Source organism: Bombina bombina, chromosome 11, assembly GCF_027579735.1.
Source record: "Bombina bombina isolate aBomBom1 chromosome 11, aBomBom1.pri, whole genome shotgun sequence".
In the NCBI taxonomy this organism is placed as follows: domain Eukaryota; kingdom Metazoa; phylum Chordata; class Amphibia; order Anura; family Bombinatoridae; genus Bombina; species Bombina bombina.
The window spans coordinates 84,351,528-84,376,147 of NC_069509.1; the positions used below are offsets into that span (position 1 = coordinate 84,351,528).

Below are 24,620 nucleotides of genomic sequence, written 5' to 3' on the forward strand. Positions count from 1 at the left end.
TCAACATAATAATACAAAGCTCTAACAGCATCCAAAGAATGCAATGATTTCTCCTTAGAATTCATAGGATTAGGACATAATGAAGGAACCACAATTTCTCTACTAATGTTGTTAGAATTCACAACCTTAGGTAAAAAATTCAAAAGAAGTTTGCAGCACCGCCTTATCCTGATGAAAAATCAGAAAAGGAGACTCACAAGAAAGAGCAGATAATTTAGAGACTCTTCTGGCAGAAGAGATGGCCAAAAGAAACAAAACTTTCCAAGAAAGTAATTTAATGACCAAAGAATACATGGGTTCAAAAGGAGGAGCTTGAAGAGCCCCCAGAACCAAATTCAAACTCCAAGGAGGAGTAATTGACTTAATGACAGGTTTTATACGAACCAAAGCTTGTACAAAACAATGAATATCAGGAAGATTAGCAATCTTTCTGTGAAAAAGAACAGAAAGAGCAGAGATGTGTCCATACAAGGAACTTGCGGACAAACCTTTATCTAAACCATCCTGAAGAAACTGTAAAATTCTCGGTATTCAAAAAGAATGCCAAGAAAAATGATGAGAAAGACACTAAGAAATATAAGTCTTCCAGACTCTATAATATATCTCTCTAGATACAGATTTACGAGCCTGTCACATAGTATCAATCACAGAGTCAGAGAAACCTCTTTGACCAAGAATCAAGCGTTCAAACTCCATACCTTAAAATTTAAGGATTTGAGATCCTGATGGAAAAAAGGACCTTGCGACAGAAAGTCTGGTCTTAACGGAAGAGTCCACAGCTGGCAAGAGGCCATCCGGACAAGATCCGCATACCAAAACCTGTGAGGCCATGCTGGAGCTACCAGCAGGACAAACGAGCATTCCTTTAGAATCTTGGAGAATACTCTTGGAAGAAGAACTAGAGGCGGAAAGATATAGGCAGGATAATACTTCCAAGGAAGTGATAATGCATCCACTGCCTCCGCCCGGGGATCCCGGGATCTGGACAGATACCAGGGAAGTTTCTTGTTTAGATGAGAAGCCATCAGATCTATTTCTGGGAGTTCCCACATTTGAACAATCTGAAGAAATACCTCTGGGTGAAGAGACCATTCGCCCGGATGCAACGTTTGGCGACTGAGATAATCCGCTTCCCAAATGTCTATACCTGGGATATGAAGCGCAGAGATTAGACAGGAGCTGGATTCTGGCCAAACCAAAATTCGAGATACTTCTTTCATAGCCAGAGGACTGTGAGTCCCTCCTTGATGATTTATGTATGCCACAGTTGTGACATTGTCTATCTGAAAACAAATGAACAACTCTCTCTTCAGAAGAGGCCAAGACTGAAGAGCTCTGAAAATTGCACGGAGTTCCAAAATATTGATCGGTAATCTCACCTCCTGAGATTCCCAAACCCCTTGTGCCGTCAGAGACCCCCACACAGCTCCCCAACCTGTAAGACTTGCATCTGTTGAGATTATAGTCCAGGTCGGAAGAACAAAGAAGCCCCCTGAACTAAACGATGGTGATCTGTCCACCACGTCAGAGAGTGTCGTATAATCGGTTTAAAGATATTAATTGAGATATCTTTGTGTAATCCCTGCACCATTGGTTCAGCATACAGAGCTTAAGAGGTCGCATGTGAAAACTAGCAAAGGAGATCGCATCCGATGCGGCAGTCCTAAGACCTAAAATTTCCATGCATAAGGCTACCAAAGGGAATGATTGTGACTGAAGGTTTTGACAAGCTGATATCAATGTTAAACTTCTCTTGTCTGACAAGGACAGAGTCATAGACACTGAATCTATCTGGAAACCTAAAAAGGTTACCCTTGTCTGAGGAATCAATGAACTTTTTGGTAAATTGATCCTCCAACCATGATCTTGAAGAAACAACACAAGTCGATTCGTATGAGATTCTGCGAAAATGTGAAGACTGAGCAAGTACCAAGATATCGTCCAAATAAGGAAATACCAAAACCCTGTTCTCTGATTACAGACAGAAGGGCACCGAGAACCTTTGAAAAAATTCTTGGAGCTGATGCTAGGCCAAACGGTAGAGCCACAAAACTGGTAATGCTTGTCTAAAAAGAGAATCTCAGAAACTAAAAGTGATCTGGATGAATCGGAATATGCAGATATGCATCCTGTAAATCTATTGTAGACATATAATGCCCTTGCTAAACAAAAGGCAGGATAGTCCTACAGTTACCATCTTGAATGTTGGTATCCTTACATAACGATTCAATATTGATAGATCCGGAACTGGTCTGAAGGAATTGACCTTCTTTGGTACAATGAAGAGATAGAATAAAACCCCAGCCCCTGTTCCAGAACTGGAACTGGCATAATTACTCCAGCCAACTCTAGATCTGAAACACATTTCAGAAATGCTGAGCCTTTGCTGGGTTTACCGGGACACAGGAAAGAAAAAAATCTCTTTGCAGGAGGCTTTAACTTGAAGCCAATTCTGTACCTTTCTGAAACAATGTTCTGAAACCAGAGATTGTGAACGGAATTGATCCAAATTTCTTTGAAGAAAACATAATCTGCCTCATACCAGCTGAGCTGGAATGAGGGCCGCACCTTCATGGGTACTTAGGAGCTGGCTTTAGGTTTCTAAAAGGCTTGGATATATTCCAAACTGGAAATGGTTTCCAAACTGATACCGCTCCTGAGGATGAAGGATCAGGCTTTTGTTCCTTGTTGTGAGGAAAGGAACGAAAACGATTATTAGACCTAAATTTACCTTAGATTTTTTATCCTTTGGTAAAAAAGTTCCCTTCCCTCCAGTAACAGTTGAGATAATAGAATCCAACTGAAAACCGAATAATTGATTACCCTGGAAAGAAAGGGAAAGCAAAGATGACTTAGAAGACATATCAGCATTCCAAGTTTTAAGCCATAAAGCTCTTCTAGCTAAAATAGCTAGAGACATATACCTGACATCAACTCTAATGATATCAAAAGATGGTATCACAAATAAAATTATTAGCATGTTATAGAATAATAATAATGCTATAAAATTATGATCTGTTACTTGTTGCGCTAAAGCTTCTAACCAAAAAGTTGAAGCTGCAGCAACATCCGCTAAAAATATAGCAGGAGTGGAGACAGCCCCATTAACCTTAGGGATTTTGTCCCAAAAAAACTCTAATCTGTCAGATGGCACAAGATATAATTGCTTAAAACGTTTTAGAAGGAGTAAATGAATTACCCAAATTATTCCATTCCCTGGAAATTACTTCAGAAATAGCATCAGGGAGAGAAAACACTTCTGGAATAACTACAGGAGATTTAAAAAACCTTATTTAAACGTTTAGATTTAGTATCAAGAGGACCAGAATCCCCTATTTCTAATGCAATTAATACTTCTTTAAGTAAAGAACGAATAAATTCCATCTTGAACAAATACAAAGATTTATCAGCATCAACCTCTGAGACAGAAACCTCTGAACCAGAAGAACCATTATCAGTATCAGAATGATGATGTTCATTTAAAAATTCATCTGAAAAAAAGAGAAGTTTTAAAAGACTTTTATGTATACTAGAAGGAGAAATAACAGACATAGCCTTCTTAATGGATTTAAAAATAAAATCTCTTATGTTATCAGGAACACTCTGAAAATTAGATGTTGACGGAACAGCAACAGGTAATGTAACAGTACTAAAGGAAATTTTATCTGCATTAATAAGCTTGTCATGACATGCAATACAAACAACAGCTGGAGAAACAGATACCAAAAGTTTATAGCAGATACACTTAGCTTGGTAGCTCCAGCACCGGGCAGCGATTTTCCTGAAGTATCTTCTGACTCAGTTACAACGTGGAACATCTTGCAATATGTAATAGAAAAAAACAACATATAAAGTAAAATTGATCAAATTCCTTAAATGACAGTTTCAGGAATGGGAAAAAAATGCCAGTGAACAAGCTTCTAGCAACCAGAAGCAATAAATAATGAGACTTAAATAATGTGGAGACAAAAAATGACGCCCATATTTTTTAGCGCCAAATAAGACGCCCACATTATTTGGCGCCTAAATGCTTTTGGCGCCAAAAATGACGCCACATCCGGAACGCCGACACTTTTGACGCAAAAAAACGTCAAAAAATGACGCAACTTCCGGCGACACGTATGACGCCGGAAACAGAAAAAAAAAATTGCGCCAAAAAAGTCTGCGCCAAGAATGACGCAATAAAATGAAGCATTTTCAGCCCCGGCGAGCCTAACAGCCCACAGGGAAAAAGTCACATTTTTTAAGGTAAGAAAAAATGATTGATTCAAATGCATTATCCCAAATATGAAACTGACTGTCTGAAAATAAGGAATGTTGAACATCCTGAGTCAAGGCAAATAAATGTTTGAATACATATATTTAGAACTTTATAAAAAAGTGCCTAACCATAGCTTAGAGTGTCACAGAAAATAAGCTTACTTACTTACCCCAGGACACTCATCTACATATTGTAGAAAGCCAAACCAGTACTGAAACGAAAATCAGCAGAGGTAATGGTATATATATATAAGAGTATATCGTCAATCTGAAAAGGGAGGTAAGAGATGAATCTCCACGACCGATAACAGAGAACCTATGAAATAGACCCCGTAGAAGGAGATCATTGCATTCAAATAGGCAATACTCTCCTCACATCCCTCTGACATTCACTGCACGCTGAGAGGAAAACCGGGCTCCAACCTGCTGCGGAGCGCATATCAACGTAGAATCTAGCACAAACTTACTTCACCACCTCCATAGGAGGCAAAGTTTGTAAAAACTGATTTGTGGGTGTGGTGAGGGGTGTATTTATAGGCATTTTAAGGTTTGGGAAACTTTGCCCCTCCTGGTAGGAATGTATATCCCATACGTCACTAGCTCATGGACTCTTGCTAATTACATGAAAGAAAAGGAAATTTATGCTTACCTGATAAATTGGTTTCTTCTATGATACGACGAGTCCACGGATTCATCCTTTACTTGTGGGATATTATCCTCCTGCTAACAGGAAGTGGCAAAGAGCACCACAGCAGAGCTGTCTATATAGCTCCTCCCTTGACTCCACCCCCCAGTCATTCGACCGAAGGTATAGGAAGAAAAAGGAGAAACTAAAAAGGTGCAGAGGTGACTGAAGTTTTAAACCAAAAAATATAATCTGTCTTAAATTGACAGGGCGGGCCGTGGACTCGTCGTATCATAGAAGAAATCAATTTATCAGGTAAGCATAAATTTCCTTTTCTTCTATAAGATACGACGAGTCCATGGATGCATCCTTTACTTGTGGGATAAAATACCAAAGCTACAGGACACGGATGAACGAGAGGGACAAGATAGATACCTAAACAGAAGGCACCACTGCTTGAAGAACTTTTCTCCCAAAAATAGCCTCAGAAGAAGCAAAAGTATCAAATTTGTAAAATTTGGAAAAGGTATGAAGGGAAGACCAAATCGCAACATTACAAATCTGTTCAACAGAAGCATAGTTTTTAAAAGCCCATGTGGAGGCCACCGCTCTAGTAGAATGAGCTGTAATTTTTTCAGGAGGCTGCTGTCTAGCAATCACGTATGCCAAACGGATGATGCTTTTCAGCCAAAAAGAAAGAGGTAGCCGTAGCTTTTTGACCTCTAAGCTTTCCAGAATAGACAACAAACAGAGAAGATGTTTGACGGAAATCCTTGGTCGCTTGCAAGTAAAACTTCAAAGCATGAACCACGTCCAAGTTATGTAACAGACGCTCCTTCTTAGAAGAAGGGTTAGGACACAAATTCCTGATTAATATTCTTATTTGAAACAACCTTAGGAAGGAATCCAGGTTTAGTACGCAAAACCAAAAAAAGCACAACTGTCCTCAATAGGTATAGTTGTACGCTTAGCCATGGTAGAAATAGCTCCCTCCACCTTAGGGACCGTCTGCCAAGAATCCCGAAAGGTGTCAGATATGGGAAACATTTTTCTTAAAAGTAGGAGGGGGAGAGAACGGAATGCCTGGTCTATCCCATTCCTTAGTAACAATGTCCCGAAATTCTTCTAGGGACTGGAAAAACATTAGTGTAAGTAGGGACCTCTAGATATTTATCCATTTTACACAATTTCTCTGGTGGGATGACAATAGGGTCACAATCATCCAGAGTCGCTAAAACCTCCCTGAGTAACAAGCGGAGGTGTTCAAGCTTAAACTTAAAGGCCGTCATATCTGAGTCTGTTTGACGGAACATCTTTCCTGAATCAGAAAGCTCTCCATCAGACAGCAATTCCCCCACCCCCAAATCAGAACACTGTGAGGGTACATCGGAGCCAATAAAGCAATAGAGGGCTCAGCATTTACTCTAATACCTGACCTACTGCGCTTACCATGTAAACCAGGCAGTTTAGATATTACCTCTGTAAGGGTAGTAGACATAACTGCAGCCATATCTTGCAGGGTGAAAGAATTAGACGCACTAGAAGTACTTGGGGTCGCTTGGGCGGGCGTTAAAGGTTGTGACACTTGGGGAGAAGTAGATGGCATAACCTGATTCTCTTCTGACTGAGAATCATCCTGAGACATACTTTCAGAGGGAGGAGCTATATAGACAGCTCTGCTGTGGTGCTCTTTGCCACTTCCTGTTAGCAGGAGGATAATATCCCACAAGTAAAGGATGAATCCGTGGACTCGTCGTATCTTATAGAAGAAAAGATATAAGAGTCTGAACCTCCATGGAACCGCTAGGGCATCTATAAGGACATCTTGAGGATCCCTCGATTTCCACCCGTACTTGGGTAGTTTGGCATTGAGACGGGAGACCATGAGGTCTATCTCCGGCATGCCCCATCTGCTGCATATCTCTGCAAAGACCTCGTGGTGGAGAGACCATTTCCCTGAGTGAAAGGATTACCTGCTGAGGAAGTCCGCGTCCCAGTTGTCCACACCCTGAATGTGGATCGCTGACAGCGTACAGTTGTGGGCCTCCGCCCATTCTAGGATTTGAGATACTTCTCTCATCGCTAAGGAACTTCTCGTTCCTTCCTGATTGTTGATGTAGGCCCCTGTGGCTTTCTGGTACCCCAAACAGCTCCCCAGCTGGATGGACTGGCGTCCGTAGTCACAATCTCCCAGGACGGTCTCAAGAAGCATGTGCCTTGGGACAGGTGATCTTGAAAAAGCCACGAAGAGAGCAAGTCTCTCAACAGGCTGTCCAGAACTATCTGTTGTGGCAGATCGGAATGGTCGCCGTTCCATTGTCTCAACATGCATAGCTGTTAAGGTCTGAGATGGAATTTGGCAAAGGGAATGAAGTCCATACAAGATACCATAAGTCCAATTACCTCCATACACTGGGCCACTGAAGGTCTCAAGGAAGCCTGGAGGACAAGACATGCTAGCTTGCAACTTCTCTGATCTATTAGAAAGATCTTGATGGTCATCGAGTCTATAACTGTGCCCAGGAAATCCACTCTGGTATTCAGAGTAAGCAAACTCTTTTCCAATATTATCTTCCATCCATGTGCCCGAAGAAGACTTAGAAAAAAGTCTGAGGTATCCCTTACTAGACGAAAAGGGGTGACACCATGAGTTACCGCACAGGGTGACACCAAGCCTAGTGACGCCACTGAGGCACCTTTACAAAACCAATGGCTGGGGCACTCACCACCTCCTAGATCTAGACAATTTGTCAAGAAACGCTCTTCGGGAGTGCAGTCTGCAGCAGTGAGTGAATGAAGCCACACCTGGTCACATGGTGCACAAGGCAGGACCTCCCCTGCTATGAAAAAGTGTGCAAAGCTATTAGGAGATGCGCAACTCACAAAAGTGAAAGTGAAACTTGCCTTTTCCAGTCAAAAGCACACACAGTCTTAACATTCACAAATGTTAAAACAGTATATAAATTCCCCAAACTGTTCCCAATAAACTCCCACTGAGAAGATATTAACCCCCGATCCTACTGGAGTATAGAGGATTAACACTGTGACCCTAAATAAGGCACCCCTTAATAATAACTTACCCGCCAGAATCCGTGCTGTGGAACAGATACAGCCTCTCAAGTGTGACAGCCTTGTAGAGATGCTCTGACAGGGACCTGAGTGTGTAACTCATTAACACTGATTGCTCAGGAGTTGTTAGCCAACAGTCTGGATGGCTTCGCAGAAAAACTTTCCCTGCAACTCCAGACTCTAACTTTTATCAATACTCTCACTAAGAGGTTTATATGATTACTTAAAACTCCAGTCCTCTCTTGAAGGGAACATACCCGTTTAGGGACTATCCGAATCTTCTAACACTTCTCTGCCATCCTCCTATAGTGACAAAAGGCAAAGAATGACTGGGGGGGATAAGGGAAGTGGGAGTGATATGTAAGTCTTTGGCTGGGGTGTCTGCCTCCTCCTGGTGGCCAGGTGTTGTATTTCCCAACAGTAAGGAATGAAGTCGTGGACTCTCCCTGCCTTATGGAAAGAAAACATGTCGATTTAAAGGTACCTAAAATAGCCAAATAAAAATTCTGTGTAATGTTTGAGCATTTTATTATTACGCTATTACTTGCATATAACTATGTGTTTAACATATAGTTAAAGTCAGATCCAGAGCAGCTACTGGGAGCTAGTTGAGCACATTTGGTAAGCCAATGACATTAAGGGTTTCCACAACTAGGTTAGAATATTAAAGCAAAATGGACAGTTTTGGAAGTATATTAAGATCCCAATCTGCTATTCAGAAGTGAAAAGGGAATAGTTAGTATAGAACAATGGTGAACCAAATATAAGAATTATTTTCCCAAGTTTTATAACTTGATTTGTATTTTGCAGTTAAAGGTGCATTGTATTCTAACATTTTCTTCCCTATAATGTGCTCCCAAGGATCCATTTTACCAACAGCAGTTTATTTAATTGTTTGCAAATGGCTCCTTCTCCTTTATTTTGCTTTTAGAAAATAGCTGCTTTTGCTTGTTGAAACTACAACCTATACTGAAAACATGAATACAGATATATTCTCTGTACGAAATCTATGTAAACATAGGTATGTAGGAGAGAGATATTTTTTTTAATCTGTATAGCTGGTTGTGCTCATTGACCCCCTTGTCCTTGAGAACAATAAATTATGGTTTTATTGAGCAAAAACAACTACTAAAAAGATAAACACAAAAGACGATTTTCCCATACATTTAATAGTAGGTATATCGGTAGAAGAAGTGATATGTAACAAAAAGGGTTTGATTTATCAAGGTAAGGCAGACAGGGGCTTACATATGCCCCTTGTCCACTGCAGTTCACTTCTGGAGGACTGAATTCCGCTTGCAAGATTCAACATTACACGAGAACGCCATTTTGCGCTCTTGTGCAACGCAACGTGTCCGCGCACAGCCAATCACGCGCGGGCAGGAGGTGTCTATCTCCCCGGTCGGACGAGACCGGGGAGATTGAAATTTTCCACTTAAGAGGTGGAGAAGAGTTAGGAAAGCAGCAGTCTGATGACTGCTGCTTGATAAATACTGACTGTAGGTTCTTTTGTGAGAACCTGCAGTCGTAAGCAGGCAAAGCCTTTAATAAATCGACCCCATAGAGGGGATCAAATATTATATCCTAGTTTCCCTGTGATGAGTGTTCAGTGTTTCAAACAGCAAAACAACTATTGCGTAGAAAAAAAAATAAAGTGTAATAGTTCTCTAAACATTAATCAGTCCTCTGTCATCTTAATTGAATAGATGATAAAACTGTTCAATATGAAATCTTCCAAACCATGTACAACTGAGCTGACATTCATATTATACCCCGCCACCACCATATTTGTTTCTATTTATTTAAACGAAAGCACTTTGCTCCGGCGTGACCCTTGCTCTCTCTACAGAAGCCAGTTTATGCCCTCATTCTCCCCAGTGCCTACATATAAAAAAAACACAAGGGAAATTAAAATAAATATTAAAAAAGTTAGTATTCTTTTAAATCCATTATATAAATCAGACATCCTCAAACATGGCACTCCAGAGGTTTTGGAACTACAGTTCCCATGATGTTCAGCCAGCATATCAGCTGATTGAGCATCATGGGAAATGTAGTTCCAAAATCTCTGGAGGGGCAAGTTTGAATGTCTGATATAAATCAAAAATGTAAGCAGAATTCATTATATTTATCATGGATTCATAGTACTATAATTGCCAACAAAGCCAAGTAGTACAGTGGTAGCCTAGAAGCAAAGAGCCAACAGGGGCACTTGTGCCATAGGCCTGCCCTTTGGGGAGGTTGTGAATAGCACCACCGCCGCATACTTTGTTGACTGAAAAAGACACATTTTGAGTTTTTTCTTGTGCAGATCTGATGATCAGTTGCAAGTTATTCCAAAGACGTGTGCGCGAGACCAACCTGGTTTTGGCATCTTTTCTTTCCATAAGTGAAGCAGTTTCAGTCATACATGTGTATTGCAAAATGCTTTTATTCAAAATAGAAATGTATTCATGTGCATTTAAATTTTAAATTGTATGTCACTTTAATCGGTATTAAAAGAAACGGATCAACATGCAAAGAAAATGCTACAAATAATATCAAATAAAAGTCACTTACTGTGCAAGTATTGCGAAGACTACCAAGTTAATAAACAGCGACAGGAGACCTGCAAAGTACAAAATAAGTAGTAAGAAGCCTGTACTTACATAACATTCTAGTTCCACAATAATAGCTTTGGTTACTCCAGTGATCAAGGATTAGGGACAGATACGGTGTCTGAACAATGAATGTGTGGTATATAGCAGTGGTAGATGGATTTCAGAGTATGAAATGTTAAACAACTCCCTAATTTGTGTCTATTATCAAGTTTGCTTAGTTCTCTTGATAGCCTTTGTTAAAGGGACAGTCAAGTCCAAAATAAACTTTTGTGATTCAGATAGGGTAATTTCAAACAACTTTCCAATTTACTTTTACCACCAATTTTACTTTGTTTTCTTGGTATTCTTAGTTGAAAGCTAAACCTAGGTAGGCTCATATGCTAATTTCTTAGACCTTGAAGCCCGCCTCTTATCTGAATGCATTTTGAAAGTTTTTCACCACTAGAGGGTGTTAGTTCTTGTGTGTCATATAGATAACATTGTGCTCATGCACGTGGAGTTACCTAGGAGACAGCACTGATTGGCTAAAATGAAAGTCTATCAAAATAACTGAAACAAGGGGGCAGTCTGCAGAGGCTTAGATACAAGGTAATCACAGAGGTAAAATGTGTATTATTATAACTCTGCTGGTTATGCAAAACTGGGGAATTGGTAATAAAGGGATTATCTATCTTTGGAAACAACAAAAATTCTGGTGTTGACGATCCCTTTAAAGAGTAATCCTAGGTGAGCTCAGGATTGTGCATGTGTCTATAGCTATCTTTGCCAGCAGTGTTTGTAACTATATATAACACTGCAAATGTAATAATAGAAGTAAATTGGAAAGTTTTTTGAAATAGCATGCTCTATCTGAATCATGAAAACATAATTTATGCTTACCTGATAAATGTATTTCTCTTGTAGTGTATCCAGTCCACGGATCATCCATTACTTGTGGGATATTCTCCTTCCCAACAGGAAGTTGCAAGAGGATCACCCACAGCAGAGCTGCTATATAGCTCCTCCCCTCACTGCCATAGCCAGTCATTCGACCGAAACAAACCGAGAAAGGAGAAACCATAGGGTGCAGTGGTGACTGTAGTTTAATTAAAATTTAGACCTGCCTGAAAAGGACAGGGCGGGCCGTGGACTGGATACACTACAAGAGAAATACATTTATCAGGTAAGCATAAATTATGTTTTCTCTTGTTAAGTGTATCCAGTCCACGGATCATCCATTACTTGTGGGATACCAATACCAAAGCTAAAGTACACGGATGATGGGAGGGACAAGGCAGGAACTTAAACGGAAGGAACCACTGCCTGTAGAACCTTTCTCCCAAAAACAGCCTCCGAAGAAGCAAAAGTATCAAATTTGGAAAATTTGGAAAAAGTATGAAGCGAAGACCAAGTCACAGCCTTGCAAATCTGTTCAACAGAGGCCTCATTTTTAAAGGCCCAGGTGGAAGCCACAGCTCTAGTAGAATGAGCTGTAATCCTTTCAGGGGGCTGCTGTCCAGCAGTCTCATAGGCTAAGCGTATTATGCTCCGAAGACAAAAGGAGAGAGAGGTTGTCGAAGCTTTTTGACCTTTCCTCTGTCCAGAGTAAACGACAAACAGGGCAGATGTTTGACGAAAAACTTTAGTAGCCTGTAAGTAAAACTTCAAGGCACGGACTACGTCCAGATTATGCAAAAGACGTTCCTTCTTTGAAGAAGGATTAAGACACAATGATGGAACAACAATCTCTTGATTGATATTCCTGTTAGAAACCACCTTAGGTAAAAACCCAGGTTTGGTACGCAGAACTACCTTGTCTGAATGAAAAATCAGATAAGGAGAATCACAATGTAAGGCAGATAACTCAGAGACTCTTCGAGCCGAGGAAATAGCCATCAAAAACAGAACTTTCCAAGATAAAAGTTTAATATCAATGGAATGAAGGGGTTCAAACGGAACTCCCTGAAGAACTTTAAGAACCAAGTTTAAGCTCCACGGGGGAGCAACAGTTTTAAACACAGGCTTAATCCTAACCAAAGCCTGACAAAATGCCTGGACGTCTGGAACTTCTGCCAGACGCTTGTGCAAAAGAATAGACAGAGCAGAGATCTGTCCTTTTAAAGAACTAGCTAATAAGCCTTTGTCCAAACCCTCTTGGAGAAAGGACAATATCCTAGGAATCCTAACCTTACTCCAAGAGTAACTCTTGGATTCACACCAATAAAGATATTTACGCCATATCTTATGGTAGATTTTCCTGGTGACAGGCTTCCGAGCCTGTATTAAGGTATCAATGACTGTCTCGGAGAAGCCACGCCTTGATAGGATCAAGCGTTCAATCTCCATGCAGTCAGTCTCAGAGAAATTAGATTTGGATGATTGAAAGGACCTTGTATTAGAAGGTCCTGCCTCAGAGGCAGAGTCCATGGCGGAAGAGATAACATGTCCACTAGGTCTGCATACCAGGTCCTGCGTGGCCACGCAGGCGCTATCAGAATCACTGATGCTTTCTCCTGTTTGATTTTGGCAATCAGTCGAGGGAGCAGAGGAAACGGTGGAAGCACATAGGCCAGGTTGAAGAACCAAGGAGCTGCTAGAGCATCTATCAGCGTTGCTCCCGGGTCCCTGGACCTGGATACGTAACAAGGAAGCTTGGCGTTCTGGCGAGACGTCATGAGATCCAACTCTGGTTTGCCCCAACGATGGACCAGTTGAGCAAACACCTCCGGATGGAGTTCCCACTCCCCCGGATGAAAAGTCTGACGGCTTAGAAAATCCACCTCCCAGTTCTCTACGCCTGGGATGTGGATCGCTGACAGGTGGCAAGAGTGAGACTCTGTCCAGCGAATTATCTTTGAGACTTCTAACATCGCTAGGGAACTCCTGGTTCCCCCTTGATGGTTGATGTAAGCCACAGTTGTGATGTTGTCCGACTGAAATCTGATGAACCTCAGTGTTGCTAACTGAGGCCAAGCTAGAAGAGCATTGAATATTGCTCTTAACTCCAGAATATTTATTGGGAGGAGTTTCTCCTCCTGAGTCCACGATCCCTGAGCCTTCAGGGAGTTCCAGACTGCGCCCCAACCTAGAAGGCTGGCATCTGTTGTTACAATCGTCCAATCTGGCCTGCGAAAGGTCATACCCTTGGACAGATGGACCCGAGAAAGCCACCAGAGAAGAGAATCTCTGGTCTCTTGATCCAGATTTAGTAGAGGGGACAAATCTGAGTAATCCCCATTCCACTGACTTAGTATGCATAATTGCAGCGGTCTGAGATGCAGGCGCGCAAATGGCACTATATCCATTGCCGCTACCATTAAGCCGATTACTTCCATGCACTGAGCCACTGACGGGCGTGGAATGGAATGAAGGACACGGCAAGCATTTATAAGTTTTGATAACCTGGACTCCGTCAGGTAAATTTTCATCACTACAGAATCTATAAGAGTCCCTAGGAAGGAGACTCTTGTGAGTGGTGATAGAGAACTCTTTTCCACATTCACTTTCCACCCATGCGACCTCAGAAATGCCAGAACTATCTCTGTATGAGACTTGGCAATTTGAAAGCTTGACGCCTGTATCAGGATGTCGTCTAGATACGGAGCCACCGCTATGCCTCGCGGTCTTAGAACCGCCAGAAGTGAGCCCAGAACCTTTGTAAAAATTCTCGGGGCAGTGGCCAACCCAAAGGGAAGAGCTACAAATTGGTAATGCCTGTCTAGAAAGGCAAACCTTAGGAACCGATGATGATCTTTGTGAATCGGTATGTGAAGGTAGGCATCCTTTAAGTCCACTGTGGTCATGTACTGACCCTCTTGGATCATGGGTAGGATGGTCCGAATAGTTTCCATTTTGAATGATGGAACTCTGAGGAATTTGTTTAAGATCTTTAGATCCAAGATTGGTCTGAAGGTTCCCTCTTTCTTGGGAACCACAAACAGATTTGAATAAAATCCCTGTCCTTGTTCCGTCCGCGGAACTGGATGGATCACTCCCATTACTAGGAGGTCTTGCACACAGCTTAGGAATGCCTCTTTCTTTATCTGGTTTGCTGATAACCTTGAAAGATGAAATCTCCCTTGTGGAGGAGAAGCTTTGAAGTCCAGAAGATATCCCTGAGATATGATCTCCAACGCCCAGGGATCCTGAACATCTCTTGCCCACGCCTGGGCGAAGAGAGAAAGTCTGCCCCCCACTAGATCCGTTTCCGGATAGGGGGCCGTTCCTTCATGCTGTCTTGGGGGCAGCAGCAGGCTTTCTGGCCTGCTTGCCCTTGTTCCAGGACTGGTTAGGTTTCCAGGCCTGTCTGGAATGAGCAACAGTTCCCTCTTGTTTTGAAGCGGAGGAAGTTGATGCTGCTCCTGCCTTGAAATTTCGAAAGGCACGAAAATTAGACTGTTTTGCCTTTGATTTGGCCCTGTCCTGAGGAAGGGTATGACCCTTGCCTCCAGTAATGTCAGCAATAATTTCCTTCAAGCCAGGCCCCAATAAGGTCTGCCCCTTGAAAGGAATGTTGAGTAATTTAGACTTTGAAGTCACGTCAGCTGACCAGGATTTAAGCCATAGCGCCCTACGCGCCTGGATGGCGAATCCGGAATTCTTAGCCGTTAGTTTAGTCAAATGAACAATGGCATCAGAAACAAATGAGTTAGCTAGCTTAAGAGTTCTAAGCTTGTCAACAATTTCAGTCAATGGAGCTGTATGGATGGCCTCTTCCAGGGCCTCAAACCAGAATGCCGCCGCAGCAGTGACAGGCGCAATGCATGCAAGGGGCTGTAAAATAAAACCTTGTTGAATAAATATTTTGTTAAGGTAACCTAATTTTTTATCCATTGGATCTGAAAAAGCACAACTGTCCTCAACCGGGATAGTGGTACGCTTTGCTAAAGTAGAAACTGCTCCCTCCACCTTAGGGACCGTCTGCCATAAGTCCCATGTAGTGGCGTCTATTGGAAACATTTTTCTAAATATAGGAGGTGGGGAAAAGGGCACACCGGGTCTATCCCACTCCTTGCTAATAATTTCTGTAAGCCTTTTAGGTATAGGAAAAACGTCAATACACACCGGCACAGCATAGTATCTATCCAGCCTACACAATTTCTCTGGAATTGCAACTGTGTTACAGTCATTCAGAGCAGCTAATACCTCCCCAAGCAATACACGGAGGTTCTCAAGGTTAAATTTAAAATTAGAAATCTCTAAATCAGGTTTCCCCGAGTCAGAGATGTCACCCACAGACTGAAGCTCTCCGTCCTCATGTTCTGCATACTGTGACGCAGTATCAGACATGGCTCTAACAGCATTTGCGCGCTCTGTATCTCTCCTAACCCCAGAGCTATCGCGCTTGCCTCTTAATTCAGGCAATCTAGATAATACCTCTGACAGGGTATTATTCATGATTGCAGCCATGTCCTGCAAGGTAATCGCTATGGGCGTCCCTGATGTAATTGGCGCCATATTAGCGTGCGTCCCCTGAGCGGGAGGCGAAGGGTCTGACACGTGGGGAGAGTTAGTCGGCATAACTTCCCCCTCGACAGAACCCTCTGGTGATAATTCTTTTATAGATAAAGACTGATCTTTACTGTTTAAGGTGAAATCAATACATTTAGTACACATTCTCCTATGGGGCTCCACCATGGCTTTCAAACATATTGAACAAGTAGGTTCCTCTGTGTCAGACATGTTTAAACAGATTAGCAATGAGACTAGCAAGCTTGGAAAACACTTTAAAACAAGTTTACAAGCAATATAAAAAAACGTTACTGCGCCTTTAAGAAACACAAATTTTCCCAAATTTTGAAATAACAGTGAAAAAATGCAGTTACACTAACGAAATTTTTACAGTGTATGTAATAAGTTAGCAGAGCATTGCACCCACTTGCAAATGGATGATTAACCCCTTAATACCAAAAACGGAATAACAAATGACAAAAACGTTTTTTAAACAGTCACAACAACTGCCACAGCTCTACTGTGGCTTTTTACCTCCCTCAATACGACTTTTGAAGCCTTTTGAGCCCTTCAGAGAAGTCCTGGATCATGCAGGAAGAAGCTGGATGTCTGTGTCTGTAATTTTTGCTGTGCAAAAAAAACGCCAAAATAGGCCCCTCCCACTCATATTACAACAGTGGGAAGCCTCAGGTTACTGTTTCTAGGCAAAATTCAAGCCAGCCATGTGGAAAAAACTAGGCCCCAATAAGTTGTATCACCAAACATATGCAAAAAACGATTAAACATGCCAGCAAACGTTTTAAAATACACTTTTATAAGAGTATGTATCTCTATTAATAAGCCTGATACCAGTCGCTATCACTGCATTTAAGGCTTTACTTACATTACTTCGGTATCAGCAGCATTTTCTAGCAAATTCCATCCCTAGAAAAATATTTTAACTGCACATACCTTATTACAGGAAAACCTGCACGCTATTCCCCCTCTGAAGTTACCTCACTCCTCAGAATATGTGAGAACAGCAAAGGATCTTAGTTACTTCTGCTAAGATCATAGAAAACACAGGCAGATTCTTCTTCTAAATACTGCCTGAGATAAACAGTACACTCCGGTACCATTTAAAAATAACAAACTTTTGATTGAAGAAATAAACTAAGTATAAAACACCACAGTCCTCTTACGACCTCCATCTTAGTTGAGAGTTGCAAGAGAATGACTGGATATGGCAGTGAGGGGAGGAGCTATATAGCAGCTCTGCTGTGGGTGATCCTCTTGCAACTTCCTGTTGGGAAGGAGAATATCCCACAAGTAATGGATGATCCGTGGACTGGATACACTTAACAAGAGAAAAGAAAAAATGAAGAAATGAACAGCAGCCAATCAGCAGTGCTGAGGTCATGAACTATTTTACTGTGATCTCATGAGATTTCATAGTAAACTTCCTTCAACTGAATAGGGAAATAACATGAGTGTGCACGAGGCTCAATCCCTTAGCTGTCCCGGGACAGACATACTGATTTGCTGCTTTTAAGTCCTTTACAATGGGATGTGGTTACTGAGGAACTTTTGAGGTAAAATATCTTTCTTTTTTACATAGAGATGTTCAGGTGATATTTTCTAGTCAGCTTTTTACAGCTATGCTGCATCACTTTCAAGTGTTTCAACATTTGGGTATCATGGCTCTTTAACATTGCTATATTACGCACACAGACATTGTTTGCACACCATCTATTCCGAATCATCCTCATCAGAAGAGATTAAATAACAAAACAAAAAAGCTTTCAATATGATGACCTCATAACTTCATAGTGACTAAAACTTTACACTTATGACGTCAATATTTAAAGAACCAATATACTGTATATCTTCATACTATTCTCAGGCTAATCTTTGCTTTGAACACACTATTATATCTAGCGTTTATTAACCACTTAATATCCATTTAACCACAAACTTTGCAAGTATATGCTTATATACATGCTGCTTTATATAAAATATAAGGTCCCATGATGAGCTATGTAAATCAGTGATGTGCGGTGACTTCAGAGGCTGGTGAGGCAGTGTCTAGGAATCGGATACGCCTTCATTCTTTAGATATCCTTTGTTGAAGAAATAGCAATTGCACATGGGCGAGCCAATATCTATATGCAGCCACCATTCAGTATCTACTGAGCATATTTAGATATGATTTTCAACAAAGGATATCTGATTTTCTTCATTCTTTTGATATCCTTTGTTGAAAAGCATATCTAAATATGCTTATAAGCTATCGAGCATATTTAGATATGAATTTCAACAAAGGATATCTGATTTCCTTCATTCTTTTGATATCCTTTGTGAACAAGCATATCTAAATATGCTCAATAGCTACTGAGCATATTTAGATATGCTTTTCAACAAAGGATATCAAAAGAATGAAGGAAATCAGATATCCTTTGTTGAAATTCATATCTAAATATGCTCAGTAGCTACAGAGCATATTTAGATATGCTTTTCAAAGGATATGTGTGTGTGTGTGTAGTGTATATCTGCATGTGTATGTATATGTGTGTATACATTTGTGTGTGTTTTTGCCTTTACAACAACACAAGTACATTAGTTATCATAATATCTAGTTGCAAGTTCAACACATACAAACCAAAATAATGTAACATGTCTATCTATTGTACGTTGTATTATTTCTATCTAGAAATAAATCTCACCTCCATCTTAGCAAAAAGAAGAAAAAGAAAAAAGAGAAAACTTTGTGGTCCTTTGAGACAGAAGTTTGGACACCCCACAATCTACAAGAACACAAGTGTGTGTGTTATAAATAATATCAACTAACTTCATCAAGTGCCGCCAGCCGCCACCTACCTAAAAAAAAGAATGTGATTCAATAGATTGGCAGCCTCAGTCACTCACTATAAGTCAGACTCAGAGTCACACAAAGCTCACTCCCAATAGCCCCCACTCTTCATTTAACCAGGTATATTTTTCACAATTGAGCAGTGACAGCCATTTTACCCCATGGCTGCTAGTAACATAAAAATCAACATTTTGTCTCTCTGCAGTCTAAACTCTGCACCACAAATGAACAGCAGTTTGACCCCCTTGACTGCCACTTATTTACTTCTGCTCCATATTTGTAATGCAGTGATGCATATGAGATATTTTACATTAATTAAACCTATGGACTTTAAAAAACTGGACAAATAAATAACTAGTATCAATAATTTCCACTACATATTGCCTATTATTTAAATACACCTCTCCTCATTTACATCTTGCCTTCCCTAGGTAGAACAAAAAATTGACTTGCAAATTTTTGGATATGGACAGTTGGACACCATTGATAATTGGGGGTATTTCAGTAATTATTGGGGTTCTTAGCAGCCCCAAGATCCCTCTTGAGCTGACTCAATAGGTGAGAGGTTACATAAAATAGGTGACTTGATTTAATAATAATTATTACTAGTAGTAGTAGTAAATAACCAAAAACAGGCTACAGCTTTTATAGTGACTGAGACGACAAGGAAGTTGGTTTCTTATTCAAGCTGTTTCTTATTCGGGAAATTCTGTTTCTTATTCATGGAAGTTGGTTTCTTATTCAATTTTTTTGTCAGACTGCTTTAAATTTACTTTAAAATAAAAAAATAGGTTTTATTAAAATAATAATATGATTCATATAATGTAGTTACACAGAGGTGGAATCTCTTTATATAACAATTAGATATACAAACTTGAAAAAAGGGCATACGTTGGCACCACTACAAATATTACTATTTTGAATAAATAACATATTTTCAAAGGGTTAATAACCATTCGGCCACTGATTTCACTATGATTTTACACAGGGTAGATCCCATTCCCCCTCCATGTCATTCAATTGTTTTTAGCCTGGCCCAATGGTGTTTTTGCCACAGAAATTGATGCCAACACTGGCATAGGTGACATAATTCTCATTTTTGAATAAGTAACAGATATTTTCAAAGGGTTAATAACCATTGGGCCACTGATTTCACTATGAATTTATACAGGGTAGATCCCCCTCCATGTCATGCAATTGTTTTTAGCCTGGCCCAATGGTGTTTTGGGCACAGAAATTGATGCCAACACTGGCATAGGTGACATAATTCTCATTTTTGAATAAGTAACAGATATTTTCAAAGGGTTAATAACCATTGGGCCACTGATTTCACTTTGAATATATACAGGGCAGATCCTCTTCCATGTCATGCAATTGTTTTTAGCCTGGCCCAATGGTGTTTTGGGCACAGAAATTGATGCCAACCCTGGCATAGGTGACATAATTCTCATTTTTGAATAAGTAACCAATATTTTCAAAGGGTTAATGACCATTGGGCCAGGCTAAAAACAATAGCATGGCATGGAGGGGGATCTACCCTGTAGATATTCATAGTGAAATCAGTGGCCCAATGGTTATTAACCCTTTGAAAATATCTGTTACTTATTCAAAATTGAGAATTATGTCACCTATGCCAGGATTGGCATCAATTTCTGTGCCCAAAACACCATTGGGCCAGGCTAAAAACAATTGCATGGCATGGAGGGGGATCTACCCTGTATATATTCATAGTGAAATCAGTGGCCCAATGGTTATTAACCCTTTGAAAATATATGTTATTTATTCAAAATAGTAATATTTGTAGTGGTGCCAATGTATGCCCTTTTTCAAGTTTGTATATCTGTTATATAAAGAGATTCCACCTCTGTGTAACTACATTTATATGAATCATATTATTATTTTAATAAAACCTATTTTTTTATTTTAAAAAAAATTGAATAAGAAACCAACTTCCATGAATAAGAAACAGAATTTCACGAATAAGAAACAGCTTGAATAAGAAACCAACTTCCTTGTCGTGTGACTGAGCCTGCTGGGGCCCTGGGCCATCTTTTCTTTTCTTTTAGGCGGCACTAAGTTGAAGTTAGATAACTTGAGTTGAACTTGTCAACTTGATATACATTTATTACAACGAACTTGCAGCCTCGCTGCCTCTATAGTCAAGGGAAGTGACTTGAGTCACTTGACTATTTTGGCAGCGAGGCTGCAAGTTCGTTGTAATAAATGTATAAGTTCAACTTCAACTCACGTTATCTAACTTCAACTTAGTGCCGCACTGCCGCCTAAAATAAAAGATTGGCCCAGGGCCCCAGCAGGCTTAGGAGGACAGGAGTCACTATAAAAGGCTGAGGCCCGCCACCGCCACTGACAGTCTGACACATATCTAAATCAATCTAATAGTAATCACAATTATTATATCACAATACATAGTCGATTCGAACTTCGAAGTTAACACAGTCACTGTCACACAACAACAACAGAAGAAGACAGTGAGTCAGTCAACCTGAACCCCAACCCCGCCACCACTGACCTACCTAAAAAGATGCGCCGCCGCCAAATATAGATAACAAGTACAACAAGACAAGTTGAAGTAGTCTTCTACGCTCCGGTTGCATGCAGAGGCGTAACTAGAAACCACAGGGCCCAGGTGCAAGAATCTAAGAAGGGCCCCTCACCCCCCCACCCCCCACCCAAAAAAGTGAGTTTTAAACATATATTATTATTTTTTTTTAACATTTATTACAGAAAAAAATGTGAATCAGATCACGTCTGCAAAAGGAGGTACCCTGTGCGAACTGTCTGTGAGATGGTCTGACCCCCCCTATTACTGTATATAGTGACACTGTTTAACCCACCAGTACTGTATATAGTGAGACAGTGACACAGTCTGTAATCTGCCGGTGAGATGGCTGGCCTGACCCTACCAGCCCCAGTACTTTATGTCACAAACTACTGTGGTCACTTTATAGTCTTGCCCCCCCATACTGTATATAGTGGTACTGTATAGTGACACTGTTTACCCCCTCCCCTCATGCTGTAGTAACAAGGTCTGTAATTTGATGGTTCCACAAACAAACACAATTGCGACCTCAGCACCCCCTGTAGCTTTGCCCCTGGACAGACAATAAGCACTGTGATATTACTGTGACACTGGCACCAATTAGCTCAGACAATAAGCATTGTGATATTACTGTGACACTGGTACAAATTATCTGAGACAGATAATAAGCACTGTGATATTAATGTGACACTGGCACCAATTAGCTCAGACAATAAGCACTGTGATATTACTGTGACAGTAATATCACAGTGCTTATTGTCTCAGATAATTGGTGCCAGTGTCACAGTAATATCACAGTGCTTATTGTCTGAGATGCTTGGTGCCAGTGTCACAGTAATATCACAGTGCTTATTGTCTGAGATAATTGGTGCCAGTGTCACAATAATATCACAGTGCTTATTGTCTGAGATAATTGGTGCCAGTGTCACAATAATATCACAGTGCTTATTGTCTGAGAAAATTGGTGCCAGTGTCACAGTAATATCACAGTGCTTATTGTCTGAGATGCTTGGTGCCAGTGTCACAGTAATATCACAGTGCTTATTGTCTGAGATAATTGGTGCCAGTGTCACAATAATATCACAGTGCTTATTGTCTGAGATAATTGGTGCCAGTGTCACAATAATATCACAGTGTTTATTGTCTGAGATAATTGGTGCCAGTGTCACAGTAATATCACAGTGCGTATTGTCTGAGATGCTTGGTGCCAGTGTCACAGTAATATCACAGTGTTTATTGTCTGAGATGCTTGGTGCCAGTGTCACAGTAATATTACAGTGCTTATTGTCTGAGATGCTTGGTGCCAGTGTCACAGTAATATCACAGTGCTTATTGTCTGAGATAATTGGTGCCAGTGTCACAGTAATATCACAGTGCTTATTGTCTGAGATAATTGGTGCCAGTGTCACAGTAATATCACAGTGCTTATTGTCTGAGATACTTGGTGCCAGTGTCACAGTAATATCACAGTGCTTATTGTCTGAGATAATTGGTGCCAGTGTCACAATAATATCACAGTGCTTATTGTCTGAGATACTTGGTGCCAGTGTCACAGTAATATCACAGTGCTTATTGTCTGAGATGCTTGGTGCCAGTGTCACAGTAATATCACAGTGCTTATTGTCTGAGATAATTGGTGCCAGTGTCACAATAATATCACAGTGCTTATTGTCTGAGATAATTAGTGCCAGCCCAGTATCACAGGATATATTGCTTGAAATCACAAAAATGTATTGTGCTATCATCTATGATATAACACTTACAGAATGCCAAAACACCATGATTGTCTTTCTAAATGAGCTTCTGTCAACACCAATAACAAATAGATTTTATTAACATATGATTATAAAATGTTCTGATATAATTTTGTTAATTAGACTGGTACAAAAATAATAAATAATTACAGTTTTGCTTGGTAAAAAGTGTTAATATTGAATATGCTAATAAATATACTTCAAAAGTATAAAAATAGTTGTATGATCTATATTAAAAACAGAATTTATGTTTACCTGATAAATTACTTTCTCCAACGGTGTGTCCGGTCCACGGCGTCATCCTTACTTGTGGGATATTCTCTTCCCCAACAGGAAATGGCAAAGAGCCCAGCAAAGCTGGTCACATGATCCCTCCTAGGCTCCGCCTACCCCAGTCATTCGACCGACGTTAAGGAGGAATATTTGCATAGGAGAAACCATATGTTACCGTGGTGACTGTAGTTAAAGAAAATAAATTATCAGACCTGATTAAAAAAACCAGGGCGGGCCGTGGACCGGACACACCGTTGGAGAAAGTAATTTATCAGGTAAACATAAATTCTGTTTTCTCCAACATAGGTGTGTCCGGTCCACGGCGTCATCCTTACTTGTGGGAACCAATACCAAAGCTTTAGGACACGGATGAAGGGAGGGAGCAAATCAGGTCACCTAAATGGAAGGCACCACGGCTTGCAAAACCTTTCTCCCAAAAATAGCCTCAGAAGAAGCAAAAGTATCAAATTTGTAAAATTTAGAAAAAGTGTGCAGTGAAGACCAAGTCGCTGCCTTACATATCTGATCAACAGAAGCCTCGTTCTTGAAGGCCCATGTGGAAGCCACAGCCCTAGTGGAGTGAGCTGTGATTCTTTCAGGAGGCTGCCGTCCGGCAGTCTCATAAGCCAATCGGATAATGCTTTTAATCCAGAAGGAGAGAGAGGTAGAAGTTGCTTTTAGACCTCTCCTTTTACCAGAATAAACAACAAACAGAGACAAAGTTTGTCTGAAATCCTTAGTAGCTGCTAAGTAAAATTTGAGAGCACGAACTACATCCAAGTTGTGCAACAAACGTTCCTTCTTTGAAACTGGATTAGGACACAAAGAAGGCACAACTATCTCCTGGTTAATGTTTTTGTTAGAAACAACTTTTGGAAGAAAACCAGGTTTAGTACGCAAAACCACCTTATCTGCATGGAACTCCAGATAAGGAGAAGAACACTGCAGAGCAGATAATTCTGAAACTCTTCTAGCAGAAGAAATTGCAACCAAAACAAAACTTTCCAAGATAATAACTTAATATCAACGGAATGTAAGGGTTCAAACGGAACCCCCTGAAGAACTGAAAGAACTAGGTTGAGACTCCAAGGAGGAGTCAAAGGTTTGTAAACAGGCTTAATTCTAACCAGAGCCTGAACAAAGGCTAGAACATCTGGCACAGCTGCCAGCTTTTGTGTGAAGTAACACAGACAAGGCAGAA

At 40.6% G+C, this 24,620-nt stretch overlaps 1 protein-coding gene across 2 annotated transcripts in view; it reads right to left on the reverse strand.

Moving 5' to 3' along the window:
• The window catches only part of LOC128642474 (rho GDP-dissociation inhibitor 2), a 414,423-nt gene that overhangs the window by 199,244 nt on the left and 190,559 nt on the right, over window positions 1-24,620 (reverse strand). For both annotated transcript variants that reach the window (XM_053695250.1, XM_053695251.1), the window contains exon 2: window positions 10,514-10,562. The gene's annotated coding sequence lies outside the window, so the exon portion shown is untranslated. The remainder of the gene's footprint in view (window positions 1-10,513; window positions 10,563-24,620) is intronic.